Source organism: Nanorana parkeri, unplaced genomic scaffold (genome assembly GCF_000935625.1).
Source record: "Nanorana parkeri isolate BGI_ZX_2015 unplaced genomic scaffold, ASM93562v1 scaffold51, whole genome shotgun sequence".
NCBI lineage: Eukaryota > Metazoa > Chordata > Amphibia > Anura > Dicroglossidae > Nanorana > Nanorana parkeri.
In genome coordinates, this window is record NW_017306319.1 from 637,869 (window position 1) to 652,383 (window position 14,515).

Consider the following 14,515-nt stretch of genomic DNA (forward strand, 5'->3'; position numbering starts at 1 on the left):
TGTCTTTCAAGCTCACAGGCTTATGTCCTAAGGCACACGAAAACAATGCTGTGACCCTGAGCAGCAAGTTAGATGTCAGATCAAAGAGAGACCACGCACTATAGGTTACTGTGAGTAAGAGCATCTCTTTGAGGGACTATTTCAGCACCCACAATGAAGACACAATCTTGTTTTCACATTTGAACCAAAAATATATTTTGTGGCTGTTATATGCCAAGGGGGTAATTTACTAGAATATAAATGCTGGGTAGAAAAGTGAAAAGCTATTATTTTAGCAGTCTCTAAATGAGCACTCAGGAAGCATAAAATAAACCACTCAGTTTCTATTGCACATACTTTGGACCCAGCTGACTAAAGAGTGAAGTGTGTCTATGTTCACATCAAACATCCAATCATATATAGGGAAATTGAAAGAAAATTAAACTTCTCTTCACGGGACATTTTAAAGGAACAGAGGGTTTATTAAATTAATTTCACCTTAGACATTAAAACATTAGATTGGGTGAAAAGTAATTAATGTATAAAAAGTCGCATTAAATGTTTTGGGCAATCCTTCAATATACAGCTAACTAAAATGATACATGCATGGGCTGTATACTTAGAATGCATGCATGTGATTAGAAAGCGTGACTGTATCCCAAAGCATATGGACTCCATTACAGCAGTCCTTTTTCTAACTGTATCAGTGTATACTAATATGAACGCACAGTAAAAAAAAAAAAATATTTGATCAATTTATGGTTATTGCTGGGCAAATGACTACTAGTTACACATGTGTTTAAATATACAGTTAGGTTAAAAAAATGACATGTGCCCAAGATGTTCAACCAAAAGACAAATGCAATAAAATCCCTGCATTCTCAGAACATTCAGTTGATCCAGAAGAAGCCAAAAAACCCTTATAAAGCATCATCCAATTTACTCTAACAAGAAAATAATCTTCCTGAGCCCCTTAGGCATTTAGATACTCCCTGGATTAAAAATCTAGAGTTTTACTATTTTAAAATATTTATAACTGTTTTTTTGCATTTAGAAGCACATCCAACCTTATTTTAATATGATCTTTTTTTTTTTTTTAATGTGGAATACGAATACAGTATAAAATTAGAAGTGTGCAAATTGATGAATGTGTGGTAATTTGATGAATAATAAACACTTGCGTTACACAGAAATCGTGTTTGTGTCTTTTCTTAACATTTAGGGGGTTACTCACGAAGGAGCTGAAGGATCCAGCCGTAGCTTTGGCTGATCCTTAGGTTCTCTTCGGCTGCCGAAGCCCTTCGGTTTGGTCGAACCGAAGGACTGCTGTACGGGCTATTCACTATAGTCCGTACAGCAGCCAAAGGCGGTCGAGTGGCTCAACTGAGCTGAAGGCATATCCTTCGGCTCGACGGAGCCGAACTGACACCTGAATCGGGGCGAACGGAATCCAGAAGGCCTGCCGTAAGCCACGCAAATGACAGCTGGGTGCAAGTGTCCGTTTTCAAATGGTATGTAAAACAGGACCCCGCGCATGCGCACTAACAGATGGTCTCTGACATCCGCCCAGTTGTCTTTTTTCATTATTATTTTTTCAATCTTTATTTTTACATTTTACAATTTATTTATATTTTTTAAATTTTGTTCAACCTTTTTTTTCCTGACTATTTTCATTGATTTGCCTTTTCTGCTTGGCACCATGGAAATCAGCCATACTGAGCCGGAGTAAACAGCTGAACGTTGATCAGCTTACTTCACTTCGACTGGGTTATTCACTCGGCTGCCTTCGGTAGCTTTGTGAATAACCCCCTTAGTTTCAGACAAACATTATAGTACACATTAATGCTGATTTACTTAAGGATTCAAGAATGCTCACACAATAAAATGTATATAGAGCTCCTTCAGTTATCCAATCATGTGAAAGAAAATCCCTTTTACTTTTTTCATCTGCACATGATTGGATAATTGAAGTGAATCTTCACATATTTCATTGTGTGAACATCCCCAGGTCCTTTAGTAAATCAGCCTTTTTGATTTAACACTGACTGCAGCATCCCTGGGGTCAGTTTACCATTTTAACCATAGGTCAAAAGGGATTGGAACAAGGATAACTGAGGCCACAATGAGTACAATGGAGGGTGACTGTGGCTTGCATGGTACCCCAAGTTAATCAGTATTCACTTTATTTATAGTGGAGGTGAAGGGGATCCCTGCTGCCCAGATATTGTAAAATGTATTATATTTGTCTTTACAGAGATGTACCCACTTCTTTGCTTCCATAATATGGTGTGCTCTGTCAACTGCTTTACCCTTGGCAGCATTAATAAAGTAGGCAAGAACAGCACATTTTTAGGATTGGGAAATCGTGTCATAAAAAGGGTAGTGGATTGTCTTGCATGTCATCATGAATGACATTGACAATTAGTGTATGGGTCTCAATCCAGAAAAGTCTGATCTTGGTAAAATAGCATCATAAAAGGAGGTATGAATTGCACTGGCCACATCCTCCCCAGCAGAACGTGTAAGTTTAATCTTTTTTTAAACTTCCATCTGTTGCCTACAGCCTAAAGATAGAGGAGTGTTTTCCTTGGGTGAACCATGGTAACCCTTCCAGGCTGGCAAGGGGAGAAGGTGAGGGAGCAAAATCTAAATCTCTGGTTCTATTCATGCTGTCCTAGGCTGTGTGTATGGGTATAAGGGAGCCAATGCTCAAAGGCAAAATTACGGTCAGCCAAGGATTTCTCTAAAGATACCACCCTAAAGTATCAATATACTTTCGGAAGCCCTAGGCCTTCCTCTCCTTTGGGCCTTGTGAGGATTCAAAAGGCCAGTCTAGGTTTTGTGCACTTCGAAATAAAGCTTAAAACATCTTCTCTGTTGGATACAGAAAGTTTTAGGATGTGGAATTGGGAACATCTGGAGGAGGAATAAAATTATTGGCAGAATGTTCCTTTTTATTATGTTTATCTTGTCTAGCCATGTTAAAGTGATTCTATGCCAATCTCTAAGATCATTCTCGAAGGAGGAAAGTAGGGGGCCATAGTTTCTCCCATAAGGAAATTTCTGTTTGGCAATAAGCTGAATTCCAATGCACTTTAACAAGTGCAATTTCTACTAAAGGGATGGTTCCATAAGAAATAAGCGATGTCCAAAGATAATACGATTGGCAAAATGTCCAACTTAAAAAAATGTATGTAAGTTGCATATCTCAGCCTGGCTGAGCTTTCAGGATGCTTTCCTTTAGCCCTCGTTATGGAAGCATGTACTACTCCAACCCATGCACATTCAATTAATTTTACAGATTATATGCTATCCTTCTAAAGAGATATACAGTACAGGCTAGTACTCGAGTGGTTAAAGGCTAAGTCTACCTTTCTGACTATGTTTCATGTTACACCCATATTCAGGGTGTACCATAAAACATGGTCAGATCATGCTCAGCTCAAAAGATAGCCACACACCATCGGATCTTCAAATAATAAATCCAATATTTATTTGTAATACAAAAGTGCATACCACAGACATGCTCCCCAATACAACAAGTGTCCTCTTGCACGTTTCACTGATCAGGCTTAATCATAGAGGTGAACACGCACTTGTTTTGCCTGCACCTGTGGGATCTTTGTGCTGGGGATGCAGCCGGAGAATTGGAGAGGTGAGATTTCTCTGTGAACTGTATGGTCAGTTGCAATGCTTTACTGGCTCCTATGCAGAAAAAATAATAAATGCATTTTTTTTCTTTATGAAAATGCATGTATTTTTTTTCAAAAGCTTGATTTACCCTTTAAAGAATTTCTGGGAGGGGCTATCTCTCTGTCTGTAGCAATCTGTCTTTTGATTTCAATGTTTGCCTTTATGATTTTTTTTTTTACAGGATCCTGATACTTTTATGGCCTTTTGAGGTAACAACGTGGCGGCCTGTTTTTTTAGTCCACTGCATCATCAGGTTGCCCTTTGTACACAGTAGCTGTGACACATCCAATTTAAAGAAGAATCCAGGCAACATTTGTATTAATCCTTGCAGTGGGGCTACCCCCGCACTGCAAGAGTTAACTGTTTATTTTTGTCTAGGTGCTTAAAAAAAAGTTATGCCCACTTGAACCGCGAAGCTGGCTTGCTCTTAGACTGTTCTCTGGAATCACTCTCCCCCTCCACTTCAACAGTCCCATTAATCATCACATTCTATACACTGTGTATGGACGTGAGGATGCCGAGGAAAATGCCAATGCTGCAGCAGAGGAGTCAACAGGCTTCAGAGACTTAAGCAGCAAGCAGCTGGCTTGGTGGTTTGGGTGGGTATAACTTTTTTTATCACCTAGACAAAAGCAAGCAGTGCTGGGGTGGCCCCACTGCAAGAGTTAATAAATGTTTTGCCTGGAGTTCTTCTATAAACTGGATGAAATTAGAAATTTAGCATATAGATTACAACCAATGGAGCAACTTAAGTTGCATTATTAGTTATATTGTAGATTTACATTTTTACATGTTTTACTTTATTTTTGTCCTGGAGGCACAACAAGAAGTGAGAGAAAATATCTTCAACATGAGTTGGACAGTTGTCAACGAAACAGGTGTCCCCACTGAAAGATTTTCTGTTACCTTCTGTTCAGGTGACAACTGTAAAATATAAAACTTGTCGTCACTTTCTGTCCCTATAACAATAGTCACCAGTACAAATAAAGAATGTAAATGTCTACATTGGGGGACACAGGCAACAGTAAAAACCTGGTAGTTGTTCTAACCCGTGCTCAGACCATTCAAAACATTAAAAAAATGACTCAAGATACATTTGAAATTTTGAAGAAAGGAATTGCAAGTAATAGCAATTGTTCTCTAATAATGTAATGTACAAATATGGGGTTTCATGTGTATTTTCTCATGTGTATAATTAAGAAGTGCTAAGGACAGTATTGGATCAACAGGTGTCATATGTATTCTAGAGCAGTTTTCCAAAATGATACTAGAATGGAAGTAAAATGGACATTTAAATCATTTATTTAATCATGTATCCATGTATGTTACCCCCTTACTTAGGCCAACCATTCCCGGAACTTAGACTAACATAACTACCAAAGCCTGACACCCCTACTGTTCAACTTGTGACATGGCCAAATTAAAATATGTATGGGCACACCTGATGGGCAAAAGCCCCTGACACTGTCAAGTCTGTGCAGTGTGATTACATAATTGTGGCATGGTATACCTTGATATTATACACAAGGATGTCCCTGCTGCTTAAGGCTCAATGGAGCAAAGATTTATTGCTGATATATAGACTATTTGAGCCTTTCTCCACCTTTTCACTCCAGAGGAACCCTTGAACTAAAGGAGAATTATGGGGAGAGTGAAATACACTCATCCCTATAATTAGAGCTGATGTGTGACACTGCAGCTGTCACATGTCGGCTCTATAGATCGAGAACTGATCGAGATAGAGAACTGATCGAGATCGAGAACTGAGCGATCACGAACGCCTGATAAATTACAATCCCAATAAGGGTTAAGAGTTCAAGGCTTTGAAAGGTATCACCGGGTGATTAAAACTGCCATTCAACTGATATAAATTGGTTTTGTCTAGGGGACAACATTTCTACTCTCCCACAAGTCCCCTGGATTTCTATTCCCCATATCTCAGAAACACATTAACAATAGGCCACTCTCTGAAAACATTTCATACAATTGTTAGCAAACACAACATCTCTTCATGCTGCAGCCCTCTAACCCCATTGAAAAGTAAATCTTAATTCCCTCCTGTCCTGGCAAAATCCTTTCTAGGAGACTAGCCAGTTAAAGAACCTTGTAAAACGCAGCAATGCACCTCCAATAGAAAGCGTCTACCTTCCTTGCCAGATGGTTGCCATTCATTGAATTTGTCCTCCCACCTTCTGCCCAGAAAAGTCTCTTGTCTCCCTTCCAATTTAGTACTTACTGTATTTTGACAAATCTAGAAACATCATAACGACTGGGCACTGTCTTGTGTCTTTTATTTTTATTTATACTTTTTAATTTTGTTCTTCCTTTTGTCGCTATTTCTCCTATGATCTCTGGAAGAGGGACGCTGGGTCCAGCCACATCTCTCAGGACGTAATCATAATAGATCGGAGGCAATCCTTCTTGGCCGTTAGATCTGCCATAATCTAGACCCATGACAACATTGAGCAATATCGTTGTACTCTGTCCACAGATTTTATATGTAAACGGCTATGACATGTATGAAACTTGTTTTTGTTTTTGTTTATGTTTTACTTTCTACTGCAGATCTTTAATTGACCCCGTATGTAATAACAGTGCCTTTCTTGCATGCTGTTTACCTTGGTAAAATACATTATATTATGTAATGTGCACCTCTGTACTAAAAAGCTCTGCATTATTATTACTCCTTGATGTGAATCAATAAAAATGTTTAGAAAAAAAAAGAAAGCTTCTACAGAAACACTAATGCCGCAATCTCTGTTTCCTCAGTGGGCATAATTACAGATTAAAAACAACTAACCACAACTCAAACCGCATAGCAAACAGCTATGCGAACAAGATTCACGGTGCATTATGGCCATTACATGGAGCTGAGGAGCAATGGACATTCATATGCTTCTTGGCTAAACATAGTGACATTAATGCAGCTTATAAATCACTCCCTAAATGTTTTTTATATTTCTGCTTTTTTAACTTTAATCTTTTTTTTTTACTGAGTTTTATGGCTCCTCCTGTGGACTTTCAGCTTACTACTATATAATATATGTCTCGATGTAAAAACTGGCAGGAGGAACCACTGAGTTTCTCTGGATTAGAGCAGCATTCAGTAGCACAGGCAGCTGGATAGGTAAGTATGTTTTCTTTATAACAAGATCTGTTATTAAACATTTCATTTTAGCAACAGAGTCACTTTAAAAACAAAAGCAATTTATATTTTTAGCAAAACACTTGCAATGTAGTTTACCCATGCTTCTAACAAAATCAATTTCTGCATTCACTCAGCTCCATTATTCCATGCACAGTAAATTAACGGAATTTTCCAGTAATATGAAATGTTGTGAAACGATAGATATAGTGATATTGTCCTGTAATATTAATGGAAGATAACCCATCTTTATGCATGGCATACTGCTAAAATGATGAGCAGACTCGTTTATAGGAACGGCAGATTTTAAAAAACAAATTTCTTTTCTTCAATGTATCTTGTTTCACGGCTTATTTTACAGCGCAGACTTATGCCATTCACCAAAGCAATCACACGCCTCATTGATGGAACATCAAAGTGCATCTTCTCTACAATCCATTAACTCAATGTCACACAGATAACCTCTATCTTCCACTTATTTAAAGATAACTTTTTTTAAAGAATGTTCTACACTGTTCTGTACCGATGTTGGCAGATATGATTTCTTTAAGGAAACTTGTAGTGAGAGAAACAGGAGGGACTGTCACTGTTGACTTTCTTCTGAAAATGCTTGTTACCTGGCTGTCTCTGTCCTTATTACTTCTTGAGTCAATGATCTGGGCCAATCATCAAGTCAGAGGGAAGCTAGAACTCTTTGATCTGCATACTTGTATCAGGTCAGTGCCTTAGAAAGTACTGAAGCCATTGAAACAGCATGATAGTCAAGCAACTTGTATATCCAGAAGAGGCAAGCAATGGCAACTTCTAGCCCCCTCACACTACAAGTTTCTTTTAGGGCAGATGTTATTTTTTTCAATATCTTGAGCAAGTGTCTTAACACTAAAAAAATGCAGCTTTCTTCATTAGGCGCCTTGTCAGTGCTGTAGTCCAGAGAAACCCTGCTCTGCCACTGTTTCTGTGAACCCAGGCTGTCATGGAACATGCTCTCACAGTGCAATACTGTATAGGATGTTGCTGACATCATTACAACAAATGCCACTCTCTGCAGTATTGAAGAAAGCCCATCATTGCCATAGAGAGAAGAGAAAGAAGACCCAAAGAAATTATGTGACTGTCCGAAAGACCCCAAGAAAAAAGGTACATATTCATGAGATTTCAAAACACCAGAGTTCTGCTATGAAGTAGATTGTAAGCTTTTTATATGTATGTTCGTGTCTATAGCAACTAATTGCCCACAGTGCACTTTCTGGCCACTGAACTGTTGTCTGTGGTTTAGAAGGGCTAATCATAGGGGGTCTTCTTATGTTCCCACCCCCTCCCTATCACAGTCAGAGTTCCCAGAAGCCTTGGACGTTTTCATATTTATCTTTTTTAATTTCAGTTAAGTAACCCCTCAAAAAAGACTTGTGTTTCAGAGTTGAGATTTAGTGTGTTAGGATAGGTTTTTTGTCCTGAGTTTTATTATTTTGAGGAAGTTATATTTTATTTTAATATAATTTGCTAGGGTCGTTTTTTGGGGGGGTTCAGCAGTGTGAACTTGTTTTTAACCCAGGCAAGGCTGCCCTTTGTTTGGAGCACATCACTACATACTTGTGCAGTACAGATTAGTGTACTATTTATAATTTTAACCCTTTTATATAATTCTTAGAACCTTTGGAGTCTACGGTGTGATGCAGGTGTTTGGGGTGTCTTTCTTTTCTGCTCAACTCAGGAATATTCTGAACAGTCATACTCCAACACGGCTCACAACTAAAGTAGCTGCTAAGAAAACTAGATGCTAATAATGCTAGGCAATCCCCTGTGTCCATATTGTCAGGCAGTCCTAAAGGAAGAGGCAGGGTTCCGCACATGTAGCTAGAAGTGGGTAAACAGGTTCAGCATCTGCCAATGAAAAATGCACATAAGCCATATAATCCACTGTTTGAAGTTAGGAGTGGACTCAGTGGACTATAGGGTCATTAGGTTGGGCCACTGGCAATGGCTTGAACAGTATGCGCTAATTTTTATTTCATAATAAACTCTGCCTGGCCTCTCCCTTTGAAAATGCAGGCTACTAAATTATACATCAAGTCTGTACAGTGCCTGGCTTTTTTCTGTGAAATACATCAATACACTGTAATTTTGATTTCTTGATTAAAACCTGGCTGGTATTTTATTCAGAAAATGTAATCTACTGTATACAAAATTTCAGGATTAACTTCTGCAAAACAAAAGTAAGCTTCAAATCAAAACATGCCTGCTACTGCTTAAATATTGTTCATTGAGGCTGTACAATATTCCTGGTTGTATTCACTGAAATAAAACACTCAAACTTTTTTACTCACAAAATTTGTATTGGGTTTTTTCGTATAAGGAACAATAACAGAGTGCAGGAATACATTATAAAACGTAGCTGACGCAGCAGCCATATTAATTCGTACAGAACAAATTACATTGAGATTGAGACCTAACGAACAAATGAGATGGTCCCATGTATAATACAGATATCCCAATCGGTCTAACGATTGCACAAGTTTCAAACATGGCCACAATTATGAGGGGCCTTGGATCTGGTCCTACAGGTAATATTTGCCTGACCCATGGGAGGCTAATCCCAATAGTCAGGGGCTATATATACAGGTGAAACTCGAATAATTAGAACATCGTGCAAAAGTAATTGCAGTAAGTGCTGAAAAAGGGGCCCAAACCAAGTACTGAGTACATATGCATGCTTGTACTTTTCAGAGGTCCGATATTGTTCTATGTACAATCCTTGTTTTATTGATTGCATGTAATAATCTAATTTTCTGAGGTTGTGGATTTGGGGTTCTTGGGGTTTTCATGAGCTGTAAGCCATATTCATCACAATTATGACAAATCACAGCTTGAATTATCTTGCTTTGCATGTAATGAGTCTATCTCATATATTAGTTTCACCTTTTAAATTGCATTAGTGAAATAAATGAACTTTGCACGATATTCTAATTATTCAAGTTTCACCTGTATTTTAATTGAACTGGAGGAAGGGGTAGGGGATTAACACAGGAGGGTGATAGGGCTAGGTAAGGCTAAGTAAAGATTAAAATGGAAAAGAAAAGTATAAAGCAAGTGCAGGCTCATGTAGGTCCAGCGAGCTCATGCTGCATAATTGGTATGGGCCAATTAGACAGTTAATTGAGTTGGGTCAAAATGTCGTGGGCCTGTGTATGAGATCCATGCTCCCCAGACCTTCTCAAATTTGACATGAGAGTCCATCAAGAGTGCAGTTAACTGCTCGTTGACCATCACGTCAGTGGTACAGTTTTTGACTTTTAGATCACTGAGCATGGGGGTTTTCCAAGATTTGGTAACAGTTTGTTTGGTAGCCATAAATATATGGGAGATTAAACTCTGCTGTCGCTTAAATACACCTGAGATAAACACTCAAACTTTTATTTCAGAATAAAACCTGCCTCATCTCTCCCTCTTAAATTAGGATCTAATAAATCTTCTTATGTATTTAGCATTGAATGCAAAATATTTAGGGCTATTGTTTGGGAAACAATAAACTCTGATTTATATTTCTTGTTAAAACATGTCTTGCCTCTCCCTTTGAAATTCCAGCTTAATAAAGCTGCTAACATGCTGTGCATCCACTGTCTATGTCGGCTATTTTCTGTTTCAGTTCAATACAGATAAACATACTTTAAATTTGATTGCTTCAATAAAAAAACATTTCTCATTGATCTGCTTTACAATTCTATTGTATGTTTTAATTATTATTTACTGTTCTTTTTTATTGAGTTATTTGAGTAAGACTTCCAACTCATTTGGAATCTGTGTCCACCTTTTGCAATATGCTTCCAATTTTCTTCCTCCAAATGGTCAGAAGAGACCAAGGATACATCAGAGAACACGTGCAAATATCTCCAAAATAACTCCTTCTTGCCATTATCACCTCTGCAAGGCCAGTGGCTGAGCTGACAGCCTTAGCTTGCAAGGAACATATTGTTTAAATAGGGATAAGGTGCTGGTTAAGCCTAGGACATTAACATTAAAATGTTCATATATGTTTAAAAAATCTAAAAGCTACTACTGTGCAGAACCTCTGACTCTCACTTTAAGCCTGGCAGACCTAGTTTTTTTTAATAAAGAGGATTTACTAGATGTCATGGCATCTAGGATGGGGGGACATAATGCTTTGGAGCACCCCACTGTTATGCAGAAGTGTGTGGTGACATGCCACACACAAAAGGCAGCTTTAACTGTTCAGTCACTAGTGTGAAACCAAGGCCACCTTGTTGGAGGGAGGCCAGCATTTTCTCATTTGATGTTCTTTCTTCCCCTATACCTAAAGGGTGGTGGATCCAGTTACCATCAGGAAATGCAGAAAACTGTTTCTTTGCTGCACATCTTCAGAGTGGGGAAATTTGTGCTCACTTTTGGATGGTGGCATAGTTTTTCCCTTAGATTTCACCACCAGCACCCCAACCCTCCTCCTGCTCTTTACCGCCAGCACACCAACCCTCCTCCTTGTACTCCTCCTCTGCATCCTGCTGCCTCTGCGTGACAGGGATGGGGGCATTGGACAAAGGATCCTGCTGGCTGTGAGATAGAAGAAAATCCTTCATTTCCTCGTGGTGCTATGCCTCCAATGCTCAGTATATTACAATATGCAGTTTGTTCTCCAGCAGGAACATCACAGGGGTTGTATTGATTTTTCCTGCCTCATTGCTAATAACACTAAGGGGTTGATTTACTAACCTTATAAACACGCCACGAACAAGTATACACCTCTGTAGTGTGTTCCCTCCCAGCATGATCTATTGGTGGAATCTAGACACCTTTGTAGTGTGTACACACCCAGCAGGTGTGTTGTGCAAAGCCCTGCATGAATTACAAGGTGATGTTGTGTAAATTAGCTCTATGTTGTGTTGCTTGTGTTGATGAATGCAGGAATGTAAATGCATGAGCTAACCATTTTTGTCTAAACTGTGAAGCAGCATTATATATGCATCATGTGCATGATTTTTCCATATATGGCATAAGTGGAAATATGCTTTTAGAGACTTTTTGGTTGATAAATACGTTTTGCTGTGTAAAAATCACACGCACCTAGTGCGTGTGTTTAGGTTAGTAAATCACCCCCTAAGACTCTTCTAATGGTGACAAGATAGTCCACGTGGCTTGAATCAAGAGCCACTAATGTGGTGAAAAGAACCCCAGCTCCCTAAAGCCTGTATTAATACTTAACTTGCACAAATAATTGTTATTGGCCACTGCAGCATGGCCAACATCAAGTTCCAGGGCGTGGATGTAGAGCATATCAGGAAGTTGTCAGACAGCTTATGTTGCCACTACATTTCAGCCAGGCGAATACTTGCTGGGTAGGACCACCTAAAGTAGCCGTACACTTTTCTGGCCTACTGAAAACACCCTGGAAGCTAGGGTCCCTGACCAGCAACTACTGCTCAGAACATGTGCCAGACATTGTTCGTGTGTTTCACTACCAAAGGGTGGCTAGCAGATTGGAAAGGCATGACCTTTCCTGGAACAAGCTGCCAGGGTCTCTGGTCAAGTGTGGCTCCTGTCTTGCAGGCATATCAGCTGTGTGACAAAACCGTGTTATAACATTTTGCCTGGGCTATTGTATAGGCTCTTTGACACTTGCAGGGTACTGGTGGTTCAGAGGTGTCGTTGGATGAGGCCATTGAGTAGAAGGGTGGAGAAGTGACTGTACTGTCACTATCAGAAAGGTGCAGTAAAAGGGATGGCACCGCCAGCTCCAGTGGTGTACTTCATCCTGCATTTATCCCAGGCACCAGCAAATTTTTCCCAAATGCAAATTTTTTTTGCATTTTATGCTAATTCCTGATGATAACCTGGTGCTAGGACCACGTGATGGATAGAAACCTGCCTCATCTAAAGCAGAGAAACCATTGTTTCTCTTTGTGATGAATTCATCCTTTTACAAGAAACTATTTTTTTCTAATGTTAATTATTTTTATATGTTATCTCATTTTTTTTTTTAAACTGATATTTATTTTACACAGTACATTGAGTGAATTTCTATCTTGAATATTTGAGCAGGTAGGCCTTGACATTTCTACACTTCTCTGAAAGACTAAAAGGACATTTAAATTGATTGACTTCATTGTTCTCACTTTGTTTTGGCTACAACAGAGATCTTTGTAATTTTGTCTTCTTCACTGGCTTTCAAGTACTCCTTCTTTCAACTCGGTCCTGTATTGCCAGAATGCCAAATGACTGTCCTTTTTTTAGAATCTTCTGTATTATATTGTTTAGTGTGTCCAGTTTCAAAACTCAAAACCAGCCAAAATGTTTTTTTCCTGTTTTGGATAGAATGGGTTGGGGTTGGAGTCTCTGATATAGTGTTTTTAATACCTGTATTCCTATTGGGGGCCCCTGATTTCCTCTTAAAGCAGACCTTTACCCTCAAAAATCTAATTCTTCCAGTGCATTCCTCTGTGTATGATGCCTAATAATAACATAGACATGTCAGGTGTAAAATGCTGTGATTTTGAAATACTTACACTTGCAGAGCATTCACTTCCTGCTTTAAAAAGGGCAACATGACTTGAGTTTGGCAAAGCAATGTAGACTGGGATTGCCTTGTCGCCAGCAGAGCATTGGTGGGAAATCTCATCTGTAATCTCATGAGATCTCAGGGAAAGGCATTTTCCTCCCCTGAGCTGATATGCATGGTCACATGTCCTAGTCACATGTCTAGTCACATGTGCCAGAAACCCAGGAAGTAAAAGCAGAGCTAGTAATCTGCCCTTAATAAACATGGTCACTGTCAGAAGACTGGAAAACATGGGAAATAAGGTATGCAAAGAATGCAAAGCCTGCAATTATCTAGACATATGTGTTTATAGATTGTCATTACTGAGCATTTCTAAAGGTGTGGTTGTTGTTATTTTAAAGATATGGGTAAAGGTCTGCTTTAAGGCAGAGAGTGCTGGGAAATATCTTCAAATGGTAAACAGGCATAAACAAAAACACATATAGTGTGGAAGGGTTATAGAGTAGAGCTTGACAATCTTTTTATTATCCTCTCTGAGCTTTTCTATCCCAGGGACAGCTGCTTCCTCCATTTCTGGCACAGGTGTCATAGGAGCAAGAAACACCTTTCTAGCGGGGACACAGACAGAAATAGAAACCTGAAAAAAATGTAATTGTTCCCCACTCTATCCAAAACAACAATGCAAACATGCAAATAAAAGTTGCAGAATCAGCTGGTCCCCTAAGTACTGGTCCTGATATCCTGTTTTTGGGTCTCTCCTTTTCCTTACATAGTTATATGGAGCCACCCTTGTAAGTTGTGTGTGTCTCCACAAACATGCAGGCACAGCAAGGCAAACCACTCCCCTGCTCCCTACTACCCCTTCCTCCCTTCACCAAGCTAGTAGATGGATTGCTGCTGGAGACAAAGCTGTTCCTTGTCATCTTGTACTGGACAGGAAGTTCAGGGAAGCAGAGCTGAGAGAGTTGGAGTTGTTTAGAAACATAAGTGCTTTGTCAAAAATGAAAGAAATACTTTGCTGGGCAATGGATGTTTTTTTAAAATCTGGATTCATTATTGAAAAAAAGTTTGAGAGTTTAATACTACTTTAACATCTTCCTATATGACTATTTTGTCTGTATCTGTATTCCATGAGGATTCTTGTTCATTGAAATCTTCACCTGTTCTATAATTTTCAAAAGTATCCAAATATG